The sequence below is a fragment of the Corvus brachyrhynchos genome, unplaced genomic scaffold, assembly GCF_000691975.1.
Source record: "Corvus brachyrhynchos isolate BGI_N302 unplaced genomic scaffold, ASM69197v1 scaffold106, whole genome shotgun sequence".
Taxonomy (NCBI): Eukaryota; Metazoa; Chordata; class Aves; order Passeriformes; family Corvidae; genus Corvus; species Corvus brachyrhynchos.
The window spans coordinates 2,191,418-2,214,056 of record NW_008238834.1 but is presented as its reverse complement, the minus strand read 5'-3'; the positions used below and the strand labels follow the sequence as shown (position 1 = coordinate 2,214,056).

General features: G+C 43.0%; 1 protein-coding gene across 2 annotated transcripts in view; it reads left to right on the top strand.

Annotated features, from left to right (window-relative positions):
- Positions 1–44: 44 nt before the first annotated feature.
- Positions 45–22,639, top strand: part of CABLES1 (Cdk5 and Abl enzyme substrate 1) — a 70,039-nt gene continuing 47,444 nt past the window's right edge. For both annotated transcript variants that reach the window (XM_017738289.1, XM_008636811.2), the window contains exon 1: positions 45–63. The gene's annotated coding sequence lies outside the window, so the exon portion shown is untranslated. The remainder of the gene's footprint in view (positions 64–22,639) is intronic.

Sequence of the window (22,639 nt, the reverse complement as noted above, 5' to 3'; positions counted from 1 at the left end):
GTGCTGCCTATCCTATAGACAGCAAGCTGGAATCCAGTCCTGAGTCAAGTGCGCTGTAGCCAGGTCTGTAGACCACAAGAGGGAAGGAAATCTTTGCATCGAAATCCGCGGATTACGGTGCGAGCGCATGGTTTAAGAAGCGTCTTGCTACCACCCTAAATAAGCTCCTTACCTACAAGCACTTTGTTCCTCTGGGTCGTTTCTTGCCGCCAGGTACTCTTTTGCCTTTTAATTCCCAAAGGACCAACCTTACCTGCTTCAGCTCTCAAGCTGAGATTTCTGGCTAAGAAGGCGCAATCATGTAAAAATGTGTGAATGCCTGTGGATACAAAATTACCTTCCTTCACTTCCTCAACAACATACTCAGATATCAAAGACGGAGCGGGGGGAAGAAGCGGGGAAGAAGCTGAAGGAAATGACTGTGCTCCCCAAGCCCTCATCGGCAGCCACTCCCACATTCCCCATTTGCCACACTCCCTCCTTGTTTCTCCCTTGGACAAATAGGTAGACTTTGAGTCACATGTTATTGCAAGGGTTTATAAGTGTAATTGAGCATAGATCGCTGTAGAAAAGTCCCATTCAAAACCAACCAGCTTGGAGGAATTGGAGGTATTCCAGGAGAAAGTTATCTTAGCTGCATGCCCCACTGTCGGTTGTTTTCTTTTCCCTTCCATCTGGGTTGTATTGGTGGCTTTTTTGAGCCCCTTTTCAGGTGCTGTGCTAGGGAGCCCCACCTTCCCAAGTAAAATGCCTGCTGGTGGGTTACCACCCTTCTTCTCCCAGTCATGTGTCTCTCAAAATATTTTCTGCAGTGACAACCTGTAACTGCTCTGTGGATCAACTGCACAGCTATGTCACGCACACTCATGCAGTTTAGTCTGTGATGTGATTCTGCCCACAGCCTTGAGGGGGAGAAATGACCCACAGTCCATGATTCGGGAATTGCTTTTTTACTCTTGAACTTAACATTTAAAGACTGGATTCTCCTTGACCTTCTACTTAGTGAGTTTATTATTGATGCAAGATTCCAGTGTTACTTTTCTGGATTCCCAAGGATCATCCTTGGTTTTCCTTTCTTGCATGCTTTGATCCTGTGCTCAGTTCTGGGAAGGATGCTTAGATCTCACTGGCATCACTTCACTTAGCCCTTCCTCTTCCACTCATTTTTTTCCTTTGCTCCTGTTTCCCACTTTCTGAACGTTTCCTTCCACAACCCATGCTTTTTTTTTTTTTTTTTAATTACGTGAGAACAGAGTAGAGTTTAAGAGGGAAAGGTAATTGCTATTCTTGTTTACAACCTAGAAATTCGGTCTTGCAAGTTCAGCTGCACTGCTAGCACGCAAACAAACTGAATGCATAGCCCAAGTCCATGGCAACAGAGTAGAGTTTAAGAGGGAAAGGTAATTGCTGTTCTTGTTTCCAACCTAGAAATTCAGTCTTGCAAGTTCAGCTGCACTGCTAGCACGCAAACAAACTGAATGCATAGCCCAAGTCCATGGCAAGGGAAGTCACTTAAGGAAACCTTGCCAGGATGCTCCTCCAGTCCTATAGCGGCCATCATTTGTGCTGTATGTTTTCTTGCCATGCGGGCTGCAAGGAAAGTGCCGGTTTTCTCGTGCTGTTTTGTGTTCTTGAGAGCTAGATTTAGCTGTGGTCAAGACCTTGCATTGCTCCACTGATGAGTATGAGGCTCTCCGTTGTAGCACTTGCTTGAGGCTGACACGGGTGCAGGAGAGCTCTGGGTAATGTCCCCGCCTTTGCTGGCTGTGGTGATGCTGCGCGTGTGCCGTCGCCTGCCTTCAATAGAGCTGTTTCTGTTCTGGAAAAGGGGTATATTTTTAAACGTCAGGAACGGGCAGCTACAGACCATGGAGGTTGCACAGAACGTTAGTGCCTCATCTTCTTAATGAAAAGGTGTGGTAGAAGCTCTGATTGCTGGGTTCACTCTTGGCTGCACAGAAAATAAATCACAGGCGTGCACTGGGCTGGCACAAGCCCAAGAACAGAGGGTTCAAGCAGCCCTTCTGCTGCACTCTTAATGCACAGGAAGGAGCCAAATCCCCAGCACACAGCCAGCCCTTCTCAGGGCGTCAGGGTGAAAGTCACAGCACCTGCCCAGAGATAGGCATTAGCTCACCTGAAGGATGATGCAGAGAGGAAAATCAGATTTTTTTGGTAGTTCACATGTGCACTGGCTGCCTTTCCTACCACCCTTCTGCTCTCCTTTCAGTGAACTTGAAATTGAGTTTGAAGAGTTGTTTGACAGACTAGTCCTCTGTGCTGAGACATGTAAGTTATCTTCTGTGAAAGCCTTTTTCTGTTACAGTATCAGGCAAGACAGGCTGCCTTATTTTGTTATCTTTATTTAGTTTTCAGAAGCCATTGTGAACATATAATCAGAGTTCCCTGCCTTTTTTGTTTGTGTTAGCAGTTTGTATAATTGCATACTAGTTTATATTTAACAAGGTTATCATTAATGTGGTTTGGGTTTGTGCTCTATGTGTGTTCACAAGACACAAACAATACAGAAAAAGGAATGTGGAGCTTCTAGCTGCTTGGAGGCTAGTATGTAATTATATGTAAGTGGCAGAAATTAGGATTGTTCAGAAGTTGGCTGGTTGGTGCCAAAGGCTTCTGTCTAGTGTAGAAGGAGTTTGTTTCAATTTGTGGTGAATAGGTGGGTGAGGACATGAGTTTACTAGAAACTAGGGCTGGGGTTTCTTTCATGTCAAATTATAATTTATTTTAATAGCATGATCTTAAATTAGCAAGGAGCTCTGTGAAACAAGGTTTTGGCAGCACTGGTTTAAAATAATTTCACATCCGGCATATTAGGTGATTGTCCAGGTACCTGTTTTTGTGTATGCCTAGAATTCTTGTTGCCATACTTTTCTTTGGGAAAAGTATTGCTGTTTCCATATGTGAAGTTTCCTTTTCCAGTGGGCCAGGTGGTTAGAAACAAGCACATGGGGGTTTTTTGTGTTGTTTGGTTTGGTTTTGGCTTTTTTTTCTTGCTTTGCTAAGGAAGCAATTTGGTGATTTGGTTTGGAGTTTAAAGATTGCTTACAGTTGCATTTGTCTTTGTTGCTGTGTCAGGTTTGAAGGCAGATGGGTAGGAGAATTCCTTCTGGGAGCAGCAGGTGCTGGGAAGCAAGGAGAGAATATCTGCTGAGTAATCACTGGGGAGAAGTCCACTCAGAAGGACGCTGAGGTTATCATGGTCCAAATAGATTTTTCTTCAGAATTTACTGACCTACAATAAATCTAATTTCCTGAGTAATTCTAAAATTAATTTACAGTTAGTAAAGCTTGTGAAAATTCAATTTATTTCTACCTATTAGAAAGGAAAGAGCTGCATTTGGCCTCAGTATTTATCTTCTGGAGAGATGCAATGGAGGAGGATGCTGGAATGGTTGACTTGCCTGACTTTTGTAGGGCTTGCAAAGTTCCATGGGTTGTTAGTGCTGGAGGAAGCCTCCAGGATGTTGTTGAGGGGCTGAATCCTGCTGTTTAGTGGTTGCGTTGGAGGGCTGTGAGGTCAGAATCCAGTTCTCCATGGCCTTGGGCAGGCAGTGCAGTTTCAGCCCACAACAGAAGATGCCTCCAAACTGAACACGAGAGAGACAAAAGAAGAGTCTCTCAGAAACAAGTGTCTTACAGGCAGAGTCCTGAAAGGGGAGCAGAACAAAGAGCTGGGGGCACCCTCCACTCTGTGGGGTCATCCCAGCATCAGGAGCTGGGTTGTGAGCCGCTGGAAGCACATCAGCCCTTTTGTGTGTGATGGACACTGCTATTCACTGAACCTAAAGCCCTTCAGGCAGCCTGAATTTCAGAATGATGTATACAAGCATAGCATGAAAACAGCGATTTAATGGTCTGAGAAGTCAATGGGAAGTGCACATGCTAAACTAAGTCTTTTCTTAGGTGTGTGACTTTGTATACCACTGATAGCTGCTGCCTCTAAAGAAGGGGATGCTTATTGACCTCCGCTGTCACTCCAGGAGGCTAAAGGGCCATCCTGTGCCACCCTGAAGGGGGGATGTTCAACAACAGGGTTAAGACTCAGGTAGGAAGGGCTGCTTCAATAATAGCACACAGTGTACAAGTTCCTCCATGAGTCCTGTAAGGAACACTGGGCACGCCCATGTCCTTCAGCACGAGCACCCTGAGAGGCTGGGTCCTCACACTCACCACGAGCTGTGCAGGGGCAGTCAAGCTTCTGGGTTTTCTGAGCTGTGCATGTGCTGAGCATGACCAGCCCCGCATCACACGGACCGACTTTCACCACCATTGGTCTCTGCCAGCCTTTTCCCTTGTTCAGGGTGCAGAGGTTAGTGCCTCCCTCTGTTCCTTCCTTTCAAACTGGTGGACATGGGGTCATCTTCCAGCTGTTAGTTGAAGTTGACCAATGGTTGAGAAGTCATTGGAGTATGATGACACACAGATGGATGGACACCATAGATGCAGCAGCCTTGTTCCCTTACTATACAAGCTTTTAAAAACAGATCCCACAGAAATTTGTTCTGGCATATTTTAGGCTCTTCTACTATTTAGCAAGCATCTCTGTCAGACAAAAAAAGGTTGATATTCATCAGACAAGGAAAAAAACCCTTTGCTTTCAGTTCTGAGGAGTAGAACAGTGGGACAGAACATAGTGTTCATGAATACTAGGGAATTAATTAGAGAACTTCACAGAGGGACAGATGCTGAGAGGCAGCTGTGTCTGCCAGAGCCTCAGGACTCTGCAGGTTTCAGAGCAAGGCAGCCTTAGAGCTGGACAGGTGAGAGGGGTCTGCCTGGGTGGGTGCACATTAGCCCCTGTGAGGAAACCTAACTGATAACACATGAAAAGTCGTGTTTGTGTTGGCTGCCTTCACTGGCTGCCAATTTAAAGCTTTCTGGGTCCAGCCCTGCCGTGGGAAGTGACGTGGTTGTACCACACAGGTGTGTGGTTGGTGTGCGGTGACCCCTCATTAGCTGTCAGGAGAGCAGAAGGAGAAAATTTCAGCAGGTTTGCTTATGTGGTGGATGCATTTCCACTACTTGATCTTATCTTTTCACCCTTTTCTTTACCAGCAAAGCTCCTGTGCAGGCAGCCAGACTGGATCTTTCCCTTAGAAGCCTGCCATACAGCCTTCCTCTGCACCATAATACTGTTAAAAGCACCTTGAAATGATGAAGATTGGTAGCAACCATGTGAGTCACCAGCCCTCCAGACCATCACAAAAATGTAGTTCCATGGTAGATAAATAGGATAATGACAGATCATAGTTTGATGATAGCTTTTGGTTATGAAGTATGGTTTAGTCTGCAATTATTATGACTTTGAGAACTCTTCTGGCGGAAGATATCGCTTAGCTTGGAACAGTTCAAAACATCTAAAACACAAATCTGAGATTGCCAAGTGTGCTCTCTGAAAGGAAAAAAACTCCAATCCTCTAGTAATTCCGTGATTTCCTTGTTTCAAAAAATAAATATCAGGTGGGCTGTCTGGAGACTCAGTAGTGCAGTGAGTATTAATGGAAGGTAAAGATGAGAAGCAGAACCAAATCTTGATTCATTTAATTTTTTTCTCCCTCTGATTTCAGCTGCATTACTCATGTAATGCAAGTTCTCCACTACACGAATGAAAAGACTGCTCTTTATAATTTAACCTAAAAACGCAGAAGTTTGGTTTTATATGTTGGGACTTGGGCACACTTCTGTAGGCACCAGCTTGTCCCTTGAGAAGTGTGGGAAAGCAGATTCTGTTTGCAAATGGGACAAGCTGGTGTCTACAGAAATCTATATGCGAATATCCACAGAATTCACCCCTGAACATTTGCCAGCACCTCTGAGGGTGTACGCAGCCTTTATGACAAACTCTTTTCTGGACCCAGAATTGCTATGGGTGGCTGAGGGGCTGCCACCAGATACCAGGCTTAGCAACGCAGCAGGTGCAGCAAGACACAGAGCTGGCTCTTTTTCACAACCCAACTGAAAAAACCCTTGCCAGCTTGCTGTGAGAAGTATTCTTTCTAGAAAATGGAAATGACATAATTTGGCATATGGAGAGTATCTGCTTGCTGGCCTGTCGTTTGCAAATAACATGCTGAGAAATTTAAGGAATGGTGTTTGTTTTCATAAGAAGGGCTTTCAGAAGTTTCGTTTGGTTTTCTTTGTTTGTTTGTTTTTTTTGCTGCAAGGGTAGGGTAGAGAGCCTGGTAGAACATTTAGGAGAAGAAAATTTAACAGTAGTTGGAAAAAACGTGATGTGCCAGTGGGAGACTTCTAGGACTCTCGGGATTTGCTTCTCAGTGTGCAATATGCAGATTTAAGGGGATACATATTTAAGGAACCATGAGGTTCCTTTACAAGGGCTACTGTGTTATGTTCGTAGCAACTGCTTTCCTGTCATCAATGCTAAATGTATTTTCTGTTCTCATGATGTATTTCAAAGCCAGCGCTGCCTTTAGAAGCAATGTTTCAGGGTGTTTGCATAAGGAAGGTTTTCTGTTATGGAAAATGGAGAAGTGAAGCAGAGGCTTCACTTCTTTTCTAGAAGAAATATTTTTTTTAAAAAATAACCTTTCACCTCACCTATGAATATAAAGCACAATTGCATGTTTTTAGCAGCAGTTGTGTTTTTCCCTGTGTTGTTACAGATCAGGCTAGCAATTTTGTGAAATTGAGGTTTGGGGAAAGATTCACTCACCACAATTGAAATGTGTTTTCCACTCATTGTGTTGGATGACAGAGGAAGGTATGTGCTCTCTGACAAGGGATCCTGAAAACCCTGGGCTGTATGTTTACCTATGTATAAAATTGCTCAGTTAAATCAAGCACCAGTGTATGATGTTTTGCTAGTAAGTAAATCTCTGCAATATCAGGGCTTTGACTCTATAGTATTGGTGGGATTAAAAAATAGAAAGCTAGAGAAGTTTATCATAATTTTTCAGTCAACAATGGATTGCATTTTGGTGCTCCTAGAGATAAACATATTACCAAGGTAAATATGATTAGGTTTTCAAATCTGCATGCTGTCTAGGCGAATCAGACATAGACACATCATTTTATAGGTAAAGGCATTCAAAAGAAGCGTACATTTCCCTGCAAAGAAAAAAAAATAGCCGTTTATTGTGTAACAGGAAAAATCTGTAAGGTGACATTATGATGACTTCTTTCTGCGCCGTGTAGCTGGAACTGAGCTGTATGAAACAAACAGGGATGAAGCTCTTGAGCTTGCTTTTACCTTTCTCTGGTCTTTGGGTAGGATGCTGAGCACCAGAAATTCCTCAGTGCCACTGGGTTTGCAGCCTGCTTGCACTAAGCTGTTTTTTCAGCTGTCCGTGTGCTGCCTGCTGTGTGTGGCTTCACCCATGACTGTGCAGGTCATACCTGCAGATTTTTTTGTGTACACAAGGGATAGAGGAGTGATACTGGGATGTGGTGATGGTGTCAGTGCAGCCTCAGTAGGTATCGACCACAAGTACTGTTGCTGTCCTGGCTGCTTGCGTCTTCTGCAGTGTGGGAAGGCTGGTGACAGGTTTCTCTCTATCCTCTCCCCTCTGTGGGGCATCGTTTCCTTTCCCATTTCAGGATGAAGAAAGAGCCACTGAAGGTGGCTAACAGGGTTAGTAGCTCCCAGTAAGGAAAGTGAATGGACAAATGTGGGAGGCTCTAGCATTTCCAGCATCATTGCTTCAGGGGGGTCTGCCATGGGTGGAAGTGCAGGGGGATGTCCCAGCCCTCCAACAAGGTTGGATGACACAGAGGTTGATATACAAGAAAGGGGAGAGGAGAAGGCAAGAGACCCCAAGCTGAGCTCTCTGCCTTTTTGGCAGGAGGTGTACATGCTGGCACGGTGGCATGGATTTAGTTTCATCACGACTGAAAGATCAGGTATTATTACCATTGCTTTTTACAGAGGTAACTCACAGCACTGGAGCAGTCTGTTGCCCACTGCAGCTCCTAGCAGAGAAGTGGATTCCATCCCCAGCCTGGTGGTGTGCCCTCTGAAGGGTGCAAGCAGCACAGCTTCGCCAGCCTGCTTCAGAAAGCGGTCTGCTGAGTATCTGCTGAATCTCCTGGGTGCATGGTGCTGGAGAATGGGAGAGCAGAGCCTCACTGCCCCAAGGAGACAGGATGCCTTTGGCACTCAGGGAGGACCACAGCTGGAGGGGTTGTCTGGTTTCATCCAGTACCCCCAGCACACGGAGGGATGAAGAAAGGGGGAGCTAGGAGGTGAATGTCGTGTAAGGCCCTTTGCCTTCAGGCCTGCTTCAATCACGTACGTACATTTGTGTATGCACAAATGCAGCCCTTAGCCACAGTTCACAAAGCTCTCTTTGCTCCCTGTTCACAGTGACATGTGCTGCACTTCCAACCCCACTGGACTCAGCCTGTGTGAAGGGTGTAGCATAAAGCAGAAGCTAGATGTCAGCTGTGGTCTGAAATGTGTCTTGAAAATATCTTTCTGGTTTTTTAACTTGCCAGCTTTATTCCTTGTGTTTTGTCAGTCACAGACAAACTTTTATTCTCCTGTTGCTTTCTGCGCCTGTGTTAGTACCTACAGATCCAACAGAAAAGGAGATGAATTTCCTCCTTTTTCAGTCAAGGTTGCAATCAGCTACACCCAGACAAATGCAGTGACAGAAGTATTGCCCGCACGTGTCCATGGGGTGTGGTGGATGTGCACAACAGGGAGTGAAGTCCTGGTTAGGTGAGAGCTACATTAAAATGAAGACATCCATCTCGATACCTGGGACGTGGGCACAGTTGAGGAGGTTTGGCAGTTACAAGCACACCCGGTAGTTCCCTGAATTTAGTTAAGTGAATGATACTGTTTCTGACTGCAACACATGTAGATGTTTCTTGGGTAATAGGAAGAGAATCAAAATAGCTTTCAGATGCTACAGTGCAAAGTACAGTTTAATCGCCTCGGTAGGTGAGTTGTGCAGGTGCTGCATCAGGTTATGTAAAAAGGTGTGGAAAGCTCTCTGTCTGTTATTAATAGCTTTGGAAGTGAGACCTTTAAAGCACAAAGGGTTGTCTTTGTATTTTAAAAACTGAGTTCACGTAACCTTCTGTCTTCAGCACATTGTGTATCTTAGGAACCTCCTTAATTTTATGAGGCTGTTTTCCTAAAGCAAAACTGGGTTTGATTTTTAATTGGTGGTGTTCACTACTTTGTAGAATCCCATCTTTTAGCATAAACTAATCCAGAAGAAGTGGCAGCTCAGAGGTGGTTGCTTAAAAAGGCAGAATTATTTACAGCAGAACACAAAGTGTCACTGTCAAGTACCTCCACTGTGACCTTTGAGATTTATTTGGAAAATCCGTATTTTTCCATGTGCATGACTCGACTCAGGGTAAAATATTCTTCTATTTTAAAAGGCACTCCAGGTACTGCAGAACTCGAGAGCAGCCTCACAAGTAGCAAGTGTCTGCACACATTTGTTTTAAGAAACAGACTTCATTGTCCGAGGCTTTTTGCTTCTGTTTGTTTTAAAGAGATTATTATAAATATTCGTTTCTTGTTTGTTCATTAGTTTCCTTATTGATGTAAGGCTGTTCAAGTCAAAGATAGTGCTAGGGTGTAACAGGGAGAAACTTCGAGCAGACGCATTTGAAAATAAAAACCGCAAATTGTATGAATATGCCAGCACCTTAAATGGGCACTTTGAGGGTATTTTGAGTATTTTCTGTTGCTGTCCTCACGCTCTTGTGGGAAGGTTGAATGGATGATGTGAATGGAAATGTGTATTTTCTCAGTGTGTTTGTGAGCTCACAGGCTTCCTTCTCCTGGAAGATGTAGTGTTGCAGCAGGAGCGAGGATTTTTTTTACAGTGTGGTACCAATGCTGTGCTCAGTGCTGTACAAAATGCCATTACTCCTCCATATTCCTTTGGAGCTAAGCCCCAAGCCCGTGACCTCTTGAGTGCAGTAGGGCACTGCAGAAGGGTGTAGGTTGTAATTGGAATTCTCTCCGTTGGGGAGGATGGGTTGAGAGCAAAGAGGCTGGCATGAAAAAGCCCTTGTAAGCCACTGCCTGGTTGCAAAGATCAAGGCGTCTGAAAACGAACAACCTTTGAATTAATTGCAGGGTTGCTCAGGTACAAATGAGAACAGGATTAGGCCTGTCTTTTCTATTTTAAGTGCAGAGGTAATATTTCCAACCTGTCGAGTGATTGCATATCTTGAATATCTTACTAGATAAATGAATGTGATAGCAGCAGTTGAGGGTGGCGCGGTCTTTCGTGTGACTGGCACTTACCTTGCAGTTGTTGCAGTTCTTTGTTTTGTATGACCCAGGAATATTTCAACATGGTCTTGTCTGGTTGTTTGTTTGTTTGTTTGTTTGGAGGGTTTTTTGTGTCATTTTCATATGTTAGAAGAAACTATCTTTTGAGAGGCTCTTGACCCTCACATCCAGTTTCCCAAGATGAGGGGTTATGGTAGTGAAGACTTCACATCCCTGGTGAACTGGGGAGGGATCTGTTTTCTTCTTACTGGTCAGTTGTGGGCTGTCTAGATTTTCATTTTGTAATGTGGTAGATTCTGCAAAAATGGATATTATATTTTTTTTAATTCAGTTGTTCACATTAACAGACATCTTTCCTGTCTGTTTAGTGGAGAAGGTGAAACAGGAAAACCAAAATTTCAAAATTGTGTGTCACATGTTGATGGCAGTTTGTGAGCTTGATCAATATAGAGGTCTGATGTCATACCCAGTATGGTTTTACCCTTGTCCGGGGCTGTTTTTAGATGTGAACATGCAGTGTCTGAGGAAGTAGTGGTTTCTGTTTTGTGTGGTCTGGTGAGGAGGGCTCATTTGTTTAATCAAAAGAAAGTAAAAAGCCCCACTTTTATACAAAGTATAGCTGATTTCATTTTCAGTGGAAGCAATAAGGCAAAATTTTGGCTGTGACTTCTATGTAAGTAGCTACCAAATGACCCTTCATGTTGGATCCCTCCAGAGATTTGGCAGGGGGAACCACACCAAGGTTTTGCACAGAGGGAGAGGGTTGTGGTCTTCCATTGGTACTGCTGTCTGCAGCTTCTCACCCTTGTGAGAAGCACCTTTGTGTTTCCCCCTTATCCCAGCCAGATGCAGATGGTGTTTGGCAAGCACATTTCTGCATTTATCTGTTCTGACCTGTCCAAGCACGAAGCCATTCCACTCTGTCCTCCATGTTAGACAAGAGTGTTATTGTTCAGGTCTGAGGAGGCAAAGGGGACAGAAGAAAACAGTGCAAGTTTTGCATAATTCGGTTTTTTTCCTGCTGCTGTGGGGGCCATGGCCTTCATATAGTGGCACTTTGTTCAACCTTCTTCCTTTGCAGAGACTTGTGGGGTGGAGAGAAGATGCTGCGGGTTCTCAGGCAGCTGAAGAGACAGCAACAGAAGTACTGTTTTGGTTCCATATCTGGACAGATTCTTAAGGTTCTGCTGCTTCAAAACGAAAAATAAAAGCATATGAATCTCCTGTTTCCCAAACAGCGGTTAGCAGATCCTGCCAGGAGAGGAAATCTTCACAGTTCTCATTGTTGGTCTGTCACAGGTAGATGAATGCTGGTCTGTTAGCACTTGCATCCCTCATTTTACTAGATGAGTTTGTGGAAATGGTTTCCTGGTGTCAGGATCGAGTATTCCAACTACCACTGCTGGTAGTGCTACTCACTGCCCCACAACATTGCCTGTGAGGGGACCTCAGCATTGTCTGCAAACCCCATGTCTGCTCCCTTCCCCACTGCTGCAGCCTCCTGACACCTTCTTGCCTGGGAAATCTTCACCACAGGCAGATGGTGGTGACCATCACATTACTTGACCATCCCTTTCCTTGCTGACATTGTCCTGGCAGTCTGCAAGGCTGCACAGCGCCTGTTGGAGCGTGGCAGGGGGCTGGAGCTGTCACTGTGAAGGCTTTGGATGTGCTTTTCTTCAAACAATAGCTGTGTGTCTACATTATATTTGTTCTTATTAGTACAATCAAGGATGTTTATTCTGTATTCATGGCTGTATTTATTCTTTATGAGGTGCAGGAATAAGTTTTACTGGTTGCTAAAACGGTTTTTCCTGTCCAGAACTGCTGCAGTTCTGCTCCCAAATTTGTTTTCCATTTTTTTTTCTTTCTTTTTCTTAAAAACCTCCAAAACATGTATGCATGTTGTGGTTTGGTGAAAAATTAGTTCATATATTAAAAAGAAGGGAAGGAATACTCAGTCCTAGGGCCTCTTTCTCTATACCCCTTCTGTCTAATATGAATACAGAGAAGATTTTGTATGCAAGCGAGTTCAAAAGGATGTTAAACAGTTTGTCTTCATGTGTTGTTGTATTGGCATCAGGATACTCTTTTCTGTGTATTACTTAGCCAGATATTACATTATAGATAATCTGAAAGCTTTAAGTTACCAAAAATATGCTACAAAAGTGTATGTTTCATGAGCTCCTACTTAAAGCAAAGAGAGAGAGATTTACAGATGTACATTTGTAGATGATAAAACATACTGTTGGGGGGAGGATTATTGTTGCTTTAATAGCCTGTCTGATAGCCTCCTTGGAAGATTAAGTATTTTTGGTAGCAGCTTTGTGGTCTGTACCCTGTTGGCTTAATAACCGTCATAAAATGATGTGACTGTTACTGGCGCAGGTAAAATTGAGCTTGTGTTCAGCTCCCCGGGAGGGTGTTGTGAATGGGAAACTGTTGTATGCACGTAATCCCATTAGTCAATATTGTTGTTCAAAATCCTTTTTTTTTTTCCCTTTCTCCTCTCACAACAAAGCTCCTAGGTCTATGGTGAAGTGTTTTGTGGCACATTTTTGAATGGGCCTTTTGCCCTGCTTTCAGTTCTTTAATGCAAGGAGCTTTACCAGGAAACAAGAATCTCTTTCTTCTCTGTCTGTGTTTTTTCATCTTGGGGCTGTGATGCTGAATATGCAGACAGACACACAAGTCAGATGATCTAAGATGTGTGATATTACGAGGTTATCCATTTCATGTGATTAGTATCTGTGCTAGAGTTGTTTGGTCTGCATTTCATGTCTGTGCCATCTAAATATGTCTTAATCCTTTTTAAAGAAGAGATTCTTGTGTGTTTTAACACACCTTCAAGGATGCTATAAAGCAAATCTTCCTTGCATTATATTTAGTGCCATCTCTTGAAAGAGGCAATTAGTTGGAAAGAAGTATTTTTTAAATTAGCTTTTGTCATTGATAAAAGGCTGTATGAAAATAAAGCCTGATCCTGCAAACACTTGCAGATATGTTCAGTCTTACTTTTCCAGGTAACTTGTTGCCTTTGGCTCATAAAGACATTGCCTAAAATAGTCAAAATGAGTAGTTTTGTAGTTTCATTTGAGCATGGGCCCCATTAGCTGAGGTTTCTGCAGAAGTGCATCATTAGTCATGCAGTTAGCACCTTTGTTAAGAGTACTGAAGTGCGTGAGTTTTTACAGGATTGGATCCATTTATTGGTATAAGTGACTCCTTTGCACTACTGGGCTGGTATATTTTAAAATCTTAGAGGGAAAGTTTGAGATATTCTTGTAAATGAATGTGTGCAATTAGTTCTTGTAATACTGAAAGCTGAATGTAGCCTGTGAGAATACTGGACACTAAATCAGTGAAGTCTGTGACAAAAAATCATTTTTATCCAAAGTGGGGTCAAAATGAGATTTTTTTTCAAGGCACTTTGTGCTTTTTGTTCTTTTTAATATACTTAATCTTCTAAGAAGACATGATGAGCTGCTGTCAAACTTTTCCCCAGCTGGTTTTACATTTAAGGGTTTTGTTGTCTGCACAATGCTGCTTACAGAACAAAGATTTTTCTGCCTGGAGGTGCCTCTAGGTGATTTGGGGCAATTAAAGGGATTACTGGCCCCAAAGCAGAGGCTCACTGAAGCAAGTATGTTCACAATTCCAAGATTTTATTTCACAACCCAAAGTATCACCTTACTCAAGTAGCTGCTGGTTTAAGCCAGGGAAGAAGGCTGCCTCTGCTCTTGTATTACCCCACATTTAGGGTTTTCAGCTGTCAGAAGTACACAGCTTTATTGATTGAATGGAGTAGGAGAGCCAGATCGATTTTATGCATTTTCAGGGACTCAAACTTACTTTTCTTTCTGCATATGCCCGTGACTTCAACAGAAGTCAGCAATCATGTTTGGAAGGTAGCATATGCAAGCATATCACACTCCTGGCTTGGGGAAATGGAAGAGCAAATGACAAATACTGTGAGCCATGACTTAGCAGTTTTTAAGATTCTTAGTAGCTGTTTTTAAGATTTTAATGTTTTTTTCATTACAACTGGAAGCATTAGCAACATTTCTGAGTCACATGACCTGATAAAGGGTTCCATGTCTCCTCTCCATCTTTTCGGCAGAGGAAGTTATTCCAGTATTTCCAGCTCCAAAGTCTTGCAATCTATGGTAGAGGCTTTTTAAAGTTCATGGGCTGTTGGGAAGAGGTGGAGATGCTCAGTCTAATAATCCCCTTGCATTCTGCCTTTTTGACAAAGTTTCTGACTTTCAAGATCCAAAAAAAACCAGATTTAAAAAGATAAAGCCCTAAAGAGCTACATAACAGAAGGCAAAAAATAAGATTCATTATGGATTCATAGAAATTCATGAATGTTTAATATGTTTTAGCTTTGTTTTTGTTGTTCAAACAGTCACCGGTCTCTCATGCCTTCCACTTTCAGAGAATCCGCAATGAATACTGAATGAAGCATACGAACACACAAACGCAGAGTTCTTCTCCATACCTTTCCATGGAGATCAGGCTCTCTGGAAAATGCTGGATATCACCATGGAGGTGGTAACAACTGTGGCCATCAAAGTGTTGCTTTTAGTGTCTGCCTTGGTCCTGCTGTCACGGGAAGATGCAGCTGCTGGGACAGCTCAAGTACCAAAGTGTGCCCCAGGAGTAGGGAGGGCTGTCTGGGAGTTGCCTCTGCACCGGCATCTCCCATAGCAGGAGCCAGGGTAAGGTAGATGTGAAACTGGAAAACAAGCCAACAGACCCAGATGATCAGCAGTGTAGTTCCTGAGTTTATAGGAGGAAGTGTAGAGAAATGCAAGGGGAACAGTGCATCCTTCTGGCTGCTCGACTTTGTTCTCACATCCTCCACCCATCCGTTGGTATTTGAGGTTAGGGTCTGAGTGTGTGGACACCTTTTGTTCTCTTCTCCCAGAAACTTGTGATACTGAAGTCAGTCAGGAGGGGCTTCTGATTTTATTTCTTTTTGTTACTACTTTTCCTTTTCAGCAAGGCAATTGCCTTCTGTTTCAGTAAGTCTTTATTCTGTGGATGTAACCTGGGGGCACCATTGCCTGTCTCAACGAAACCAGCCAGCTGCTCTGGGGCATGCTAAATCCCCAACCGGTTGTTAACCTGTCAGAGATGGGGTCTCATCTCCTTCTGGATTAAGATGTTCAAATAGAGTTTGGAGCTTTTTCAGAATTACCTGTTTCGTGGTCATACTGGCAGCGGTGCCTGTGAGTAGCTCACTGCAGCTGCTCGCTTGGGTTGTGGTTACCTAACAGTCTTTGAAATAGCACATTTACTGACAATGGTAAAAGCACCTTGAAAACTGAGCAGTGGCACTGCAGAACTGTCCCAGTGTGTCATGTTGGGATGGGACACACAGCTGTCCCTTGTACTTAAGAGCCTTTTTTTAAAGAATTTCTCTCCAGTTGTTGCTGTGGTCTGTGAATTGAAATAAAAGTCGTACCTCCTCCCAAATATTCATGAAATTAGGCAATTCCATGGCCAGCTTCCCAGTCTATAGCTTGGGAGGTTGGTATTACTGAATTTCCTTTCAGTTTCTGATTTTTTTTAATGTGTGTATGGTCTGTTAAATCATTTGCCCATGGAGTCAGAAGTTAAGAGTGTGCATCTTTGAGATCAAGATAAATATTTCTGAAATTTAAGTCTTGTTTCTGTGAAAAGCTTATTGGACATTTTGTTGTGCTCTGGAGTAGTTCACTGGGCTTCAAATGAGAATTAAAAAAAAATGCTGGGAGTGACAGTTGTCTTTGCACAGGATTCTGCAGCCCAGCAAAAGATGCTGCTTCAGCTCCCCAGCAAAACTGGCAGGGACAGGGTAGAAGATTTGCAGGAGTAAAGGAGGGTAAGGCTTTTTTGTCTATCTTTTTCCAGGACAAAGGGAAAGAAAGTAGCTCCTGTTATACTCTATGTATAAAGGGGAGATCAAAGCTTTCAGAAGAAATACCAGATGGGGAAGGGGAAGCAGCTGTTTCCTTCTTCCTCCTACTTTCCTCTTCACTTCCCTGTCCTCCCCCATCGCTGGGAGGATCTCAAAATCCTGCAGAGATTTGGGCTCAAGACTTGTTTGTGGTGAGATGTGGATTGTGATAGTGGTTGGGGAATATGGCTTCATGTGATTTTTCCTACATTTGCATTAAGTGCAGAGCTGGGGGCAACGTTCCTGAAACCTGCCCTAGAGAGGCAGGCTGTTGTGATGTGATCCTTGTGTTGCCCTCAGAAACTGCAATTTCATTGACATAAAAAAGTGTCTCTTGACTATTCTTGTTTAAGAATGGGATAGATGATTTGGTGTTCAGAGAGTGTGTGCCTCCTTTGGCATGCAGATCTGTGGAAAACCAAGGGTGTGCACACTTGTTTGGATGCATATGAAACTAGGCAGATTGTTCAAATGACCATTAGTTTCCATTAGCCATTGGTTTCATCACTCTCTTGTTCCAAATGCTTGTGGCAAATAACTGGGAGAACTAAATTCAGAGCGACTCCTTGTGGAGAGGTAGGACAGTTCAGGAGAGAGACAGTAGTATGGGATCCTAGAATCATAGAATGGCTTGGGTTGGAAGGGACCTTCAAGATTATCCAGTTTCAACTCCCCTTCCATGGTCAGGGACACCTTCCACTAGCCCAGGTTGCTTAAAGTCCCATTCAGCCTGGCCTTGAGCACTCCCAGATATGGGGCATCCACAACTTCTCTGGTCAACCTGTTCCAGTGCCTCACCACCCTCAGAGGGAAGAATGTCTTCGTAGTATCTAACCTAAACCTGCTGTCTTTCCGTTCAAATATCATTTTGTTTATCTTTCTGGATAAATATGTGTGTTTAGTGATGCTTTGTTATGGCATCACACTGTGACCAGACAGGCAAGAGGAGAGAAACCTTGCCACCTCCAACCGTTTGGACTACTTTGCAAAATACTTTGAATTTTTCTTTTTTTTCCCCTTTTCTGTCCTCCACTGGCTTGCCTGATAGCAGTGGCAGAATACCTCCTGCTCCTCCTCTGGTTACAGCCTGGAATCAACTGCTGAAACAATTTCTAGAGAATAAAATTGAAAGGTAATAGAGGATAGAGAACAGCATGGCCGCGCTTCATATGTTATCTGTGATGCCTAACAGAGCTTCTTTAATAGAAGACAACTCTTCTCTGCTGTCCTTGTGTGAGTGGGGCACAATGCTACAAGAAAAAAGATGGGATAAGTGAATATTAATGAAATCTGTCATTAATTATCACCAGAGCAGACTGTGGAGAATTGGGTTGCATTTTCAGTGGTTTTAAATATAACTTTGCTTATGCAATCCTGTTAAACATTGTTGAAGTATGTCACTGAGAAAGCTCATTATATTTGCTATATAAAGATTACGACTTTTGGGGGAGATTAAAGTTTTAGCAGCGGTTGCCGTCTTTCTTGTGGCCACAACAGTGACCTGTTATATGTGGAACAGAGGGGGGAAGCTGTGGGTAAGCCAGATTTTCTGTCTGTCTGGAAGCACAACATTTAAAGCTGTTAAGCCAAACCACAGAAAACTCTGTGAACTTTTCTTCAGGAAGCAAAATTCTTCAGAAAGGGGGCATGTTCAAACAGTGGGAAACATTCCTTTGTTTTCCTGAGTATGTATCTTTTACATCATGTATACAGATGAGTATGTGTGCTTGTGTGTATATAAGAAGAAAAAAGAAAATTCAAAGAGAAATACTGGCTTCGGACAAATCAAAATGCTCCGTCCCCCATGAAATAGGAGATTTTTAAATTTTTCTGAGAATAGTGTCAAAAATAAAAGCAGAGAGTCTGAGCCTGGGTGTACAGGGAGGCAGGGCTGCCTTGGCTCACAGTTTTGGTGTGCTGGGCTGTGTCTGAGGGGGCTGATGTGCAGACATTGTCCTGCAGTGTATTTTATTCACACCAACCAGCGCTTGCTCCAACAAGTCATCTGCTGGTCTGAGTTAAAGCAATGTCTGCAGATGGATAGCTCTAATTAGACACAAGGCACCTGCTGTATCAGTGATTAAAAATAAGAAACATTATGGCTAGTTATTGTACAACTTGCGAGAAACCTCTGTATAATGATGGTACATTTGCCATCCGATTAGGTCATGAAGCAGCTTTACTGCAGCTTGGAAAATTAGGATCAAAAATAGTCCTCTGATTAAAACTTGAGCTTTTGAAAGCTCTTCAGAGAAGAAAGATATGCAAATGCAGATGTATGGGAGAAATTAAGCAATCTGCATATGCACGATTCTTGAATTTAAAGAGAGCAATTGATGTAACCACTGTGCTACTCATTCTCACAGTCACCCTGTCTTAATACAATTAAATGAAACATCAGAATCATCTGGGAATTAGTTGCTTAAAATACAATCCATAATGGCTCAATGTATTAACATAGTGAACTTATGAGTTTCTGTGGTCATGCAGCTGTTCTGCATGTACCAATATCAGCCTGCAACAGCAGTTTTCTTGACTTAGATTTATTAATTTCTCCCACATTTAAAAAAAAACCCCATAACTTTATCACATATTTATCAGCAGTCAAATACTTTCTCTTTGAAACAGCATTTGCTTTCTGATATCATCAGGAGTTGGTCTCCTCCTCCTTTGCACTTTGCTGCAGCAGCATGATTCCATCAACCTCAGGGCATCTGCAGGTCCCCTACGTCCTGTCAGGCGATTTTTAAATGCTGGGGAAAAAAAGAATGTTCCTATCAGTAGAGAAAAATTGTTAAGTTCCAAAGACTGGATGTGATCCATATTAGTCACAGGCCTGTTTGGCATCTGTCTGTGGAGCTTGAAGGAGTCCAGCCTATTCCCTGTGACTGTTTTAGATGCTGCTCACTGGCTGAGTTGAAGGAGGTGCCCGTAGCTGCAGTGGAGGAAGGCTTGGGGACAGCCAGCAGCTATGGGAGCAGCTTCCTGGTATGCAGGAACAGTTAATCACTTCTTGTGATTTGAGGATTGTTTTGGGCTGATCCCATTGAGGACAGCAGATCTTTTCCTCCCTCACAAAACCCAGTAGAAGCTGATCACTAATCACTTGTGTGCTTCCCTTACCTGGCTGGCTGCAGGAGACTTTCTGCTGATGTGATGCAGGGGGTGGTAGATGGCTGAAGCAGCATGGTGCCTTTTGGTCACAGCATCAGCTTATTGGTATGAATGAGGCTTTTTTAAACAATTTGAAGCTGTAGTTCACAGGAGGTCTGTGCAGGGGCTGACCTTTACTTCATTTAATCTTACTTTGATGTCAGTAGATCTCCAAGGGTTAAGTTGTCCATGAAGAGTTTCTCTGCACATCAAGCCTGCAGTTGCAGGCTGTTCTGCATGTAAGGTGTCAGAGTTTGGTAAGACTTGATGATACTCCCTTTTTAAAACCTCGTACCCATTTTAGACAAAGTTCAGCACAGTGTTTCTTGACATCTGTTTGACTGATGTCTGTTTGCACCTGACCCCAGCCCAGTTTGTATATTAAAAGTGATGCTCTGTTGAAGTAGATGTTGCCTGTTGTCTGTGAAACGGACTTGGTTTATGCTACTGGTTAAGGCTCATGATCATGGTGAATACAGTTGCTTCCCGCTCCCTCTGCAGCAGCCCCATAAGCCTGAATCACCTACAAGTGTGGTCTTGGAGATGAGCAAGGAGCATGGAATAGAGCATTACAACTAATGATACAAACAAGCAGTATCCAGTAGGATGTACCCCAAGTTCAAACACGATGTACCCCAAAGTCAGAGGTCAGCACAAATCTCGTGCTTATTCAGAAAATTGCCACAGGTTCCGCTGGAAAGGGCAACAGTCCTGGCAGTGAGCATGCTCCCAGTTAGCTGGGGCAGTCAAATTCCCTTGCTTGTTTATCAGTGTTCCCAGGCTGAAAGGCTGATAGAAAGTGCTTCCTGATCAGCATGATAAATGGAATTTTGCATGATAATTATGTTTACAGCAGGACAGATGGACTAATAACACGTTCCCTAAAGACTTCAAATGAGCTATAAAAGAATCAAATCTCTGCTGAAAATGCTGGCAGCAGTATTATTAATTGTGTAAGTTACAGCTGATAATTGTCTTGTTTCATTTGAATGAGGCAGTCAGCTATTAATGGCTTGTGCTCTCTAGTACCAAAACAGCAGACTGCGCAAAATTTGTCAGTCTGGATAATATAGTTGTATATTAGCAACGAGTCCTAATGGACATACTCTAGTGGCTAGGGAAGGGAAGAAGTGTTAGAGTTAATTTCTAATGCCGTTTCATCTTTTCTATCAAAATTCTTGCTTATGTGCCTTCAGGAAGAGAACTGGTTTTTCTTATCTACAAATTGTTTGATGTAAGACAATGCCTGCAGTAAAAAAACAAGCTCTCTTTGTGGTTGTTGAGGATTGAAATGGAGAATGACTAATTAGCTGTCTTGTTCCACTTACCTCTTCCACAGTGGTGAAATGAACAAAAGTCTTACCCTTGTTTTTATGTTTGTGAGAGATGCCACTGTTGTGCAGATCTGTTACAGAGCATCCCTAAGTGTGCAATTGCATAGAGATAAATATACATATAATAGAGACATGACCTGAAAATCTGTTAGAAGTTATCAGGCCTGATTTTTAAAATAGCAGTAAAATGAATTTCAAATGGGAAATCATGGTAAGTATTGTACCAGGTTTACAGTTAAATAAAGATCTTGTAGGTAACTAACCAAATTCAAAACCCCACTGCTGCAAATTGAATTACTTTTTGTGACATCCTAATTCATTTGCATTCCCAAAGCACGTTTGATTTCATCTGCGGTAAGTTGAGCTGCAGATAATACCCCAGAGGAGCACGGTTCTCGTAGTCCTAACCTACATCCATGCTCTGGCTGATTAATCTGAAAATCCTTCAAAATTTCTCTCCCCTGCTATTACATCAAAGCATGCCCGAGTGAAAAACATGTGAGTAGAATCCTGAATTGTGTTCCCATAGCATGAGAAGGACTCTTTGTGTGTTTCATCAGGCAATACTTTGGGATTTTTTTATGGGGAAACAGACGGTTGACTTTGTAAAGAGTGTGAGATGTGTTCCTGGGTTAGGAAAAGAGAGCTGATGGTCTGGAAAAACTGCCCGGAGATGCTTTGTAAAAATTGTCCTTGGTTCCCTGTGACCTTTCATCAACTTAATTCATTGCTAATGAGCTGCAAATTCATTGCAATTCATTGCAGAGGTTTAAAATTGCCACTGAGTCAGATGACAGAGTGCCTTGTTTTATGTTATCAAGAAAAGTCCTCCGACTGAGGGAGGACTAGGCAGCAACGCAACTCTGAAAAAGAAGTCACAGACCCTTTGTCTCTAAAGGCTGCTGATGGAAGTGCAGAGATTTTGAGAAGAGAAAGGAAGGGGGAGACCAGAAAAACTGCAAGTCTTACATCCGCATAGGTTCTATCCCTATGCCTGCTCACCCTAGGGAAATGGTAATGTGATTGATTTGTTCCACACAGATGGGCAGAGCCTTTAATATCAAATATATACATTTCTGCATTGGCTTAGTGGGTTTTTTCTCCCTAAAGCCGTTTAAAAAGTGCATGTATATAAAGAAATTAAACACCCAAAAGAAAAAACCCACACAAAAGAAGGGTTTCCGCTAAAGAAGAATTAAATGTGTTTTTGCATCTCCGGTCATGGCATTTGCCATCCAGAGGTCTGCCTGAGCTGGTGCTTAGCATGGCTGCAGTTACAGCCACAACACTACTCCTTCCAGACCTGGAAATCATTCTGAGTAAGTCATTTCAGACTAAGTCAGCTTACCACACCTTAGCTTTGAAAGAACCAGCCACCGCATCAGCTCAGGTTCCCATGCCAGGTGCTTTTCAGGCCTGGTGCTGCGATTTGCTCCTGTGCTTCCCAGATGCTTGGAGACAGAGACCTTGGGCAGCCAGCTTTGAGTGCTGGGAAGATTCGGTAGTGTTGAGTGGTGCTTTATGCCCTTCTAAATGCTTTTTTAGTAAAGCTGTTAACAAGGGGAGGTTCTTCATCAAGTATGGGATTATGGAAGCCATCCCTGCCTCTCCTGAGCCTCGTAAGAGGAGGAGGGAGATGCACTATCAAGCTGCCTGTCCTGAGACTTTACTGTCATTTTGAGACTTTTTGCCCCCACCTCCTGTGTGTATGGATGTCTGAAGTAATGTACAGGTTATATAAACTCACCAAAGCTTAATGCTGTGTTGTTTGTTTGTGGTGGGGAGAGCTGGGTAACTCAGATCCTTCAGACTTCCTGTAAAGTCAGGGTGTGACCCATTGTCAATTAATCATCTCTACCAGGAGATGGGTTTGCAACTACAGTTAATTGTTGATTATTTTCCTTTAATGATTGCTTTATCTACTTGTTTGCTTATATGCACTATAGACTAGATCAAGTTGAGGGC